Source organism: Hypanus sabinus, chromosome 7 (genome assembly GCF_030144855.1).
Source record: "Hypanus sabinus isolate sHypSab1 chromosome 7, sHypSab1.hap1, whole genome shotgun sequence".
In the NCBI taxonomy this organism is placed as follows: Eukaryota; Metazoa; Chordata; class Chondrichthyes; order Myliobatiformes; family Dasyatidae; genus Hypanus; species Hypanus sabinus.
This window is the reverse complement of record NC_082712.1, coordinates 90232721-90242866: the sequence shown is the minus strand read 5'-3', so window position 1 is coordinate 90242866 and position 10146 is coordinate 90232721.

Genomic DNA, 10146 nt, shown 5'->3' with positions numbered 1-10146 from the left:
TTTGAATTAGAATCTCCATGTCTGAGCAACTTGGTATGGCCAGTGATGGACCCAAACAGACCCTCAAAAGAGATCGTAATTGGAGATAGCGGAAGAATGTATTATTAGATAAATTATATTTATTTTTAAGCCCCTCAAAAGGCATAGATTGCCTCTGCTGATTATAACAATCTTCAATGCACCTGAGACCATGTTGATACCAGGTGACTAGAAATTTATTACCCAGAGTCATGGGTATTAATCCGTTCTGAGATAGAGGCGCCTTTGAGGATATTCCTTTTTTCAGACCCATAAATTGTTTAATTTTTTTCCCAGACATAAATTACATGTCTCAGTAGAGGACTGATTGCTTTCTTTTTAATTAATTTGGAGTCCCATTATATATAAATTCTTCTGGCATCTCTTCTCCTACCATATGAAAGCCAATTGTAACTCAAGAAGGAATAGTCGTCTCATCAAAAAAAAAGAAGCAATGAAACGTGCTTGTGCAGCTAAACAATATTTTTTAAAATCTGGTAATTTTAACCCTCCCAATTTATAGTCCCAGGTCAATTTTTCCATGGAGATTCTAGATATTTTACCTGACCATAAAAATTATCGAACATGTCCATTGAGAATCTTAGAAAAATTATTAGGTAATGGGATAGGTAAAGACTGAAAAAAATACTAAGTCTTGGCATTATCCTCATTTTTATACAGCTTACCCTGCCCGTCAGTGTGATGGGCAGGTTTATTCACCGATATAGGTCCTCCTCGACATTCTGCAGCAAGGGGAGATAATTAAGTTTATAAAGGTCATCCAAATTACGATTAAATTGAATTCCCAGATATTTCATGTTGGAATTAACCCATCTAAACTGAGTGCCATATTGATATTGGGCATAGTCTCCTTTACCTAAAGGTAACATTTCATTTTTATTCCAACTTATTTTGTATCCCAAGACTATACCATAATTGTCCAGCAAGGCCCTAAGTCTTACCAAAGAGCCGGCCGGGTCAGCCAAATATACTAAAATGTCATCAGCAAATAAATTAATTTTATATTCTTCCTGGGTCACTTTAAACCCCTTTATGTCTGGAACCCATCCATCAGCCTCCGCCAATGGCTCTATTGCCAAAACAAATAGAACTGGAGATGGTGGGCAACCTTGCCTACTAGATCTATGTAGAGAGAAAACTGGTGAAATCCGCCCATTCGTAATTATTTTGGCCTTAGACTGGTGGTAAAGTGTTCTTATCCAATTTATGAATATTTGGCCTAGACCAAATTTTTCCATTGTTTTAAATAAAAAATCTCATTCAAGCCTATCAAAGGCCTTTTCAGCATCTAAAGCTGCTGCTACAGTTGGGTCCACCTTCGTCTTAGCTAAATGTAATATAGTCAATAGTCTGCCAATATTATCAGACAATTGTCTGTTTTTAATAAATTCTGTTTGATCGGATTTAATCAATTTTGACAGACATCGGGCTAATCTATTAACCAATGCCTTTGCTATAGTTTTATAGTCCGCATTTAAAAGTGAAATAGGCCTATAAGATGCTGGTTTTAGCGGATCCTTATCCTTCTTAAGAATTAATGTAATAGTTGCTGTTGAAAAGGAATCTGGTAGAGTATGGGTCTCCTCAGCCAGAGTCACAACCCTCATAAAAAGGGGCATTAATTGATCCTTAAATTCTCTATAAAATTCAGGGGGAAAACCATCATCTCCCGGCGATTTATTAGCCTGCAGCAAGCCCAGGGCTCTTTCAATTTCATCCCTAGAAAAAGGGGCATTTAATTCTTCCTGATCTTGTTGACCCAATTTGGGAAGTTGTAAATTAGACAAGAAATCATCAATTTTCGATGAGTCTTTCTCCAATACATTTAATTCTGTTACATATTTATTTTTTATACCCTTAACATATTCAATTATTTGTCCTCTTAAATAAGCTTTTAATGTATCCCATAATAAAATATTATTGGCAGTAGAGGGAGAGTTCATCTCACAGAACAGTTCTAATTGAGCTCTAATAAAACTGCAAGCTCCTTGTCTTTTCAACAGCAAAAGATTAAAACGGCACCTATATAATGTTTTTTGTTTATCAGGCATTTCAAGTGATAAAATTAAAGGTGAATGATCCAAGAGTAGTCTAATAGCATATTCTGTTTGAATGATCCTACTTTCTAATTTAGCTGATATTAGGAATAAGTCAATTCTAGAGTAGGAATCATATTGTTTTGAATAGAAAGAGTAGTCTCTTTCCCTTGGATGGTGCCAACTCCAAGCATCTATTATATTCAAGTCTTTCATGAAGGCCAGGGTGGTTTTTGCTGCCATGACCTTCATGACTTTTTTAACTGATCTGTCTAAAATTGGATCCAGACAAACATTGAAATCCCCTCCAATTAAGATATTTTCATATCCTTGTTTCAGAAAAATATTTTGAATAAATTTCTCGTCATCATAATTGGGGGCATATAAATTCAAAAGTGTCCAGAACTCTGAATATATTTGACAATTGACCATAACAAATCTCCCGGCTGGATCTATGATAGTACCCTCCACTTTCACTGGCAAATTCTTCCCTATCAATACTGCCATTCCTCTGGCTTTAGAATTAAAGGAGGACACTATTACTTGACCAACCCATCCTCTCTTTAACTTGTTCTGTTCTGTCACTGTAAGATGAGTTCCTTGAAGAAAGTTAATATTAATATGATATTTTTTGAGATATGCCAAGACTTTTTTCCTTTTTATCGGTCCATTTATCCCATTAACATTAAGACTTAAAAATTTAATTGCTCTATTCATAGTTATCAGATTTTATTAGTTGATAAATCCTGTCTACAAAAAAAATATAAATTAATCCCATTTCTTTGAGTGCCTCTGAGATATTTGGTGCCTTTCTCAATAGAGTATAGAAAATAGAAAGGAAACCAGAGAGGAAAGAAAATAAAAGAAAAAAAGAAATTAAAAAAAAAGAAAAAAAAAAGGAGAAAAACCCTCCCAACTGGCGCTCCAAGTCCACGGGGCCTTAACCCCTCTTACTGTGGGGTCCAATAAACATTGCACTAAAGATGGACATTCTTTAGCATGTAACATAATTAATCTTTTTTTTTAAAAAAGTGAAAAAAGATGATCCAGTCCCTAATAACTCCTTAATTAAACATCTGTAAAAAAACTAAATTATATTCCACACCCATTATTACTAAATATCTAACTAATCTATAATATTGAAAGCAAATATCATTAATATAGCAGTATATCCAAATAAAGAAGAGAATTCAAAGAAACTTCTAAATATAACCTTAAATATTATTATTTAATACATATCCAGCATACAAAAAATTAAACATATCAAAAATGATATCTATATAATCAAAATGATTCATACTAGTTATAACAAAATTAGATAAACTACATAGTTCCTAAGTAGTATAATTCAAAAGGATCCAGAAAGAAAAAAAACCTATATAGACTTAATAGGAAATTAATAGTCCTAGTGATTTCCATCCATAATCACATGGATTTTAAGTTCAATATTTTAAATCATAATAGTCTTCATCCATAATCATATTGATTCAAAGTTCAAGACTATAATGTTGTTAAAGTTAATCTATATTAATAAAGAAAATCAAATAATCTTCTTCATATATTTTGTCCAAAATACATCTTTCTAAGCTTGTTCCAGAAGATCTTCGGAATCACGATGTCTCAGATATTTTGAAAAAAGTTTATCGCCTCCTGGGGGTTAGTAAAAAATTTCCTCCCTCCATTAGACAGAGTAATTCTCAGCTTTGCTGGGTATAATAAAGAATATTGAAGACCTTTATTCTTTACTACGCTCCTTGTTAAGCCAAAGTCTTTCTCTTTTCTTAACAAGGCCACACTAATATCTGGAAAGAAGAATATCTTTCCCCCTGTAAACTCTAATAGGCTATTTCTCTCTCTGGCCTCTGTTGCTGCAGCTCGTAATACTTTTTGTTTATCTCGATACTTCAAAAAGCGTATAAGTATAGGACGCGGCCTTTGCTGTGGAAGTGGTCGGGGTTGTAAAGTCCTGTGTGCCCTTTCTATAATTAATTCTTTGTCAAAATGCTTTTTCCCCAGAACTTTGGGAATCCATTCTTGAAAGAAAGTTTCTCCGTCTCTTCCTTCCAGTCACTCTTTTAAACCCACTATTTTGATATTATTTCTTCTTCTATAGTTTTCAAGAGAGCCCAGTTTATCCATTATTTTTACTTTCTCAATCCTCCAGGAATCTTTTTCTTTTTCCAGGCTTTGTAATCTATTCAGAACATCATTCATATTATTTTCTAAATCCTGGGCTCGCAAATTTAAAGATTCCAAAGTCTGCTTCATTTCCTTAGATTCTTGAATGATAAGGTCTAAGTGACTCTCGAACTTGTCCATCCTACTGGTTAAAGTCCGGACTGCATCGGTCAACTCATGAATCATGGCCGCGAGGTCACTGCCTGAGCCAGCACTGCGTCGTGCTGCTGCAGTCTTCTGCAGGCTCGGAGGAACCGTCCGATGATCAGGCCTTATTATCGCTCTCGTGTCTCTGAACTCCATATGCCCCCGGGAGTGCGGGGCCAGCAGCACTAGCGCCAGTAGGATTTCCATGATTTTTCCTTTTAACCATCGCTTTTGTTAAAGTTATGTAAGAGCCTTATAAACAGGTTGTAAAGAACATTTTGTAGGAGTTATTCAGGGAAGCGCCCGATCAATGGCATGACATCACGTGAACCCCAGATTGATGTTTTTTAAAATGGATTTGATGTTTGTCTTTGTTTTGTGGCTGTCTGCGGGGAATATGAATCTCAAGGAGGTAAACTGCACGCACGCACGCACACACACTTTGACAATCAATGTACATTGAATCTTTGAATTGAATGGACTTTATTTCTTACAAACCATATGCATAAGAAGTAATAATCTTCATGTCACATTTCCGTCTAAATGTGCAATTTACAGTAATTTATAATAAATAGTATGTACAACAGGACAGTCAATATAACATAGGAATACAATTGTATCAACATGAGTTAATCAGTCTAATGGCCTGGTGGAAGAAGCTGTTCCAGAGCCTGTTGGTCCTGGCTTTTATGCTGTGGTACGGTTTCCCAGATAACAGCAGGGGAGTACATTGTGGTTGGGGTGACTCAGGTCCCCAATGATCCTTTGGGCCCTTTTTTCACATCTGTCTTTGTTAATGTCCTGAATCATGTGAAGTTCACATCTACAGATGTGCTGGGCTGTCCGCACCTCTCTCTGCAGAGTCCTATGATTAAAGGAGGTACAGTTCCCATACCAGGCCGTTGTTATGTACCCAGTAACTGGGTGTCTGACCAGCAGAGAAAGAAGAATCCATTGGAGTCTGGTGGTACTATATTTAAAGGTGTTTATTAATAAAAATAAGCAAAACCATATCAATAATGCAAATATACATATAACACAAGGTAGCAGTAATAAACCTAAAAGTGTAGGAATGGTAATAATCATTAATAAACAAGCTCTATCGATGTCTATGGGTAAATGAATTGTCATAGAATATAAAGTTCAGTTCAGTTCATGCGTGCTGAGGTAGTTATGCTTGTTGAGTTGTAATCGTTGGAGCGGGAGAGAGAGAGAGAGAGAGCGAGATGTAACAGCTACAGCAGCCAAACTTTCCTTTGCTTTCTTAATCCGTCGTATTGTTGCGGTCATTCAGTTATGACCCCTCTGGTCTTCAGCCATACCGTTCTTCTGTGGTGGACTCGTCATTCTGGCATGAGTGGACACACACACAAGTCCCCACCGGCCCTGCTGTTACACTGTGAGATTTACTGACCGATCTCCTGATTCGGTCTCCGAAGCCCCCACCTTTCTTGTGGGTTTCAACACTCAATCAGTGTCCACTGGCGTGTCTGGAGGGTGTCTCTCCAGACCTGTCTTTTTATCCCTACTCACGGGGTCTCAGCTATCCATCAATTCTGAATGACTGTGTTCATCAAATTAGACCACTCCTGCAGTCCACTGAGGAATGTTATTGAGCAAACTATTGGCCTTGCAGCGAAACAGTAAATAATTCAAAAAAGAATCACAATATGGTTAATCAGCAATTTCCCCCTCTCTCTTATCTGTCGCGGATGTTCTTGCCTGTTTTTCGTCTCTTTCTCATGGTCAGCATAGCAACAGTAATAGTTCGTGTTTCTCAGGGGGGGAATGATTAACTCTTTACCTCATTGTCCATCAGGTCTGTTCATCACTCATAACACCCCCATCCTTCTGGGAATTTTCACCAGGGGGAAAATTAACTAATAAAGCACATAACTGAATTACAGAGTTTAACAAAATACAAAAGTTGTCTTAACTACATGAATAATACAGATACACGTTAAAATTAACATCTAGATAAATAATCAGCAATAACATTATCACTCCCCTTTACATGTTGTATTTTAATATTGAATTCCTGTAACAACAGACTCCAATTTAATAATCGCCTACTTTTTACTTTTCATGTTAAAAAAATTCTAAAGGGGTTGTGTTCTTAGCTTAGGTGTATATTACAAAGTGTGAACCAATACATGCGTGATTATAATATAGCACATTACAAAAGTTTGTGCAAATACTAATCTCTATTTTACTTTTAAACTTAACATTCAAACAGTCAATCTTCCATGGTGTTTTTATCTTTCACATGCTTTGTCAAATTCCCTCAAAACCAGATCCTGTTATTCAAAGTGGCATTTGGTCAACCTTTGTCCCTTTTCCACTGAACTCTCACGTGGTTAGCTTGCTCACCAGTGTGGAATAGGCCTTCACAGTCTCCTTTCACAGGAGCTATCTTATCACCAATGTTTTCCAAACTAAGCCCATTTGTTGAACTTCCACATAATTTGTTAATTTTAAGCAAGTCATTAATTTTATCTTTAGGATCTTTCATTCTATTTGTTTTCAGTTTAACAGCAGCAGATGATCCCTCTTGGTCAAAACAACATTTCAAGTTCTGCCTCTCCAAATCACATACTTGAATAACATCAGCAAGTTGTTTATCTTTAAATTTCCAAACAAATTGTAATTGATTCACAGGCACCTTGTTCACAGGCCATTGTTCAGTTAATGGTCCCTTCCCTTTTGTCAATCCTTCTGAAACCAATTCAGACTTTAAATTTTCTTTATTCAATTCAGGAACAACACCTTTCCCTTCTCCTTCAATAATAGTCACATCACCAGCTTTTATCTCATCATTAATTTTTAACACACCTTCTAACACAAACAACTGAGAATTGTCACTTTCCACTGGTACCAAGGTTAACCCTTTCTTCACTGAACCAAGTCCATCTGACCCAAAAGGACTGCATTCCTTTTCAACTAAATCAGATACCGCAGACTTTTCCTGAGTTTCAATACTAGGTTCAGTACCCTGTGCATCCACACCCTTCACACCCTGAACACACGCAAACGGGACACCTACCTCTTCCAGGCTTTCAATACCAGTCCCCTTTTCAAATCCTAAATTCCTCTGATCCTCCCAGTTACTCTCTGGGCACCTTCCATCTGGAGTAAACTCAACCTTGCGGGTTAAAACAACCTTGTCTGCTAACCCAGCAGACTCCCTCAAGGTAGCGGCATCCTTTTCATCTAGGACAGCCATACATCATTATCGGGAACACATTTAAATTCTTCAACTGCAAACTGCTCTGTCAAGCCAGACAGATCATCCGTGTCCAACCCTGGACCTTCTAACTGCCTTATCTGTTTCTCATCTTTACCCTGTGCCTCCATAAAGTCCCTCCTGGCTAAGGGTGCGTAAAGGGGGTTTCTTCTTTTTTCTTTGTTACTGTGTATGTAATCAAAAGGGCTTCTTAGTTTTGTTAACTAGCAGGAATGCTTCTTTGTTGTGAGAGAGTGCTGGAAGCTTGTTGGGAAAGGGCTTCTTTGTTTTGTTAAAAGCAGGAATGCTCCTTTGTTGCGAGAGAGTGCTGGAAGCTTGTTTGGGTTAAAATTTACTGATAACGAGAATTGTATTCCTTTGTAAACCAAATGGGGATTAATGTTGTTCTTTCTTCTGAGTCTGTAAGCGGTTGTTGACGGGCTTTTGGGCAGATCGGCGCGAGGGGGTGTGAGAGAGAGGACGCAATGCTGTAAGCTGGGTGAGGATCGGACCCCAAGCGGGGGTCCGAGGCCAGGAGGTACTCCGAGGAGGGGGGATGAAGCTAGATGTGCTTGGTTGACCACTCGGAGGGTCCTGAGCTGCGAGTCGAGGAGTTCGGAGGGGAGCGAATGGTGGCCAGAAGACTTCAGTAATTGAGCTCCAACGGTTGTGCACGAAGTGGTTTGGACTTTGATAAGTTTGGCGCCTTTTCTTTATTTTTTTCTCTTCATATATACTGTATCATTATTAATCACTTAGTTATAGTAACCTTTATAAATTGTACTCATTTAATCGCTTATGGTGTACTGTCTGGTTTTGGGCGAGGTGGGGACATCACACAGCATCCACACCAGCTGATTACCCAGTTTGGCGGGGCCGAAGGCTGCTCCCCCTAGACGGGAACGAGCTGAGCGAGCCTGAGGTGACCCAGGGGGTTACAGGTGGATCTACCTCCTCTCCTTTACTCTCTTTCACCCCACTATCCTTTTCCTTCTCATCCGGTACCCCTTTTCATACAAGGTCAGCAAAAATGTCTCCGCTAAATCAACACTGGATTCATTTAAACTGGCTCTTTTCTCAGCCGCCTTTCTAGACATGCTGCGAGTGATTGCGAATGCAGGATAAATCTTAGAATCTATGGGTGGGTCCTCAGCATTTACAGGCTGGCTTGTCAGTTTCACTGCTGAATACACGTCACCACCGGCCAGATCGTTACCAAGTAGGACGTCCATGCTGTCCATCGGTAGTTTTGATCTCACCCCTATTTCGACTGGTCCAGATACCAGGTCACATTTCAAAAATATCCTGTGCAAAGGTACGACCTTGGTCCCTTTTCCGATACCTCTTCACACAGCCTCCCCAGTCTGGATCTCAGAACCAAAATCTAATACCTTCTTTGAAATCAATGACTGACCAGCCCCAGTATCTGTCCAGTTCCGCACTGGAACTGGTGTTTCTCCTTCCTTCACAGACACCGTCCCTTTCGAGATAAACCTCACGCCCTCTTGTGCTCTACCTACCTTTGCCTTCCTCATCGATCTGTTGACGGACTCAATGCAACCAGTAGGGATTGCTGTTTTCCCTTTTCCCGTCTCATTTTTCGGAGCAAAGCATTTAGAGGCTATATGACCAGCTTTCCCACAATTATAACAGGTAAAGCTAGGAACCTTCCTGCCAGCCTGCTTTTCCTCCTCCTTCCCTTTTCCACTAGCTCCCAGCTTATTCTCTGCCTTAGTCGGTAGGCTTTCTGTCCCTACTGCCTCTCTGGTAGTTATTTGAGGAAAACTTTGACTTGTGGGTTAAAGCATACTTGTCTGCTAACTTGGCAGTCGCAGACAGTCTCTGAATCCTTCTCGTCCAATTACGTCTTCATACTCTCAGGGATACAACTTTTAAATTGCTCCATCAGTCTTAACTGTAACAGTTTATCATAATCTTCATCAACCCCTTTTGAGGTGCACCAACGCTCACAATATATTTGCATCTCACGGGCAAACTCTAAATACGTGTGGTCCTACGGCTTTCTCAAGATCCGGAACTTCTGCCGGTATGCCTCTGGCACCAACTCGTAACTCCTCAGTGCAGCCCTTTTTACTTCCTCATAGTCCCTAGACTCATCCATGGACAATGCCGAATACGCTTGCTGAGCCTTCCCCCGAAGTACGCTCTGTAACAGAACAGCCCATTTCCCCTCTGGGCAGTTCTGATTCACAGCCACTCTCTCAAAATGGAGGAAGAACTTATCAACATCCATCTCCTCGAATGGAGGTACCAACTGGATCTCCTGACCAATCTTGAACCCCTCATTTGGGTCTGCCGCCCGGTCTCTTCCCTGCTGTACCTTTAATCTCTCTATTTCCAGCGCATGCTGGCTCTCTTTCTCCCTTTCCTCCATCTGCCTTTCAGCTTCTTCCTTCTTCCTCTCAGCCTCCTCTCTCCTCCTTTCAACCTCCCTCTCAGCTTCCTCCCTTCACTTCTCAGCATCCTGTCTTCACCCTGCAGCTTCTCTCTCTGCTTCCAGCT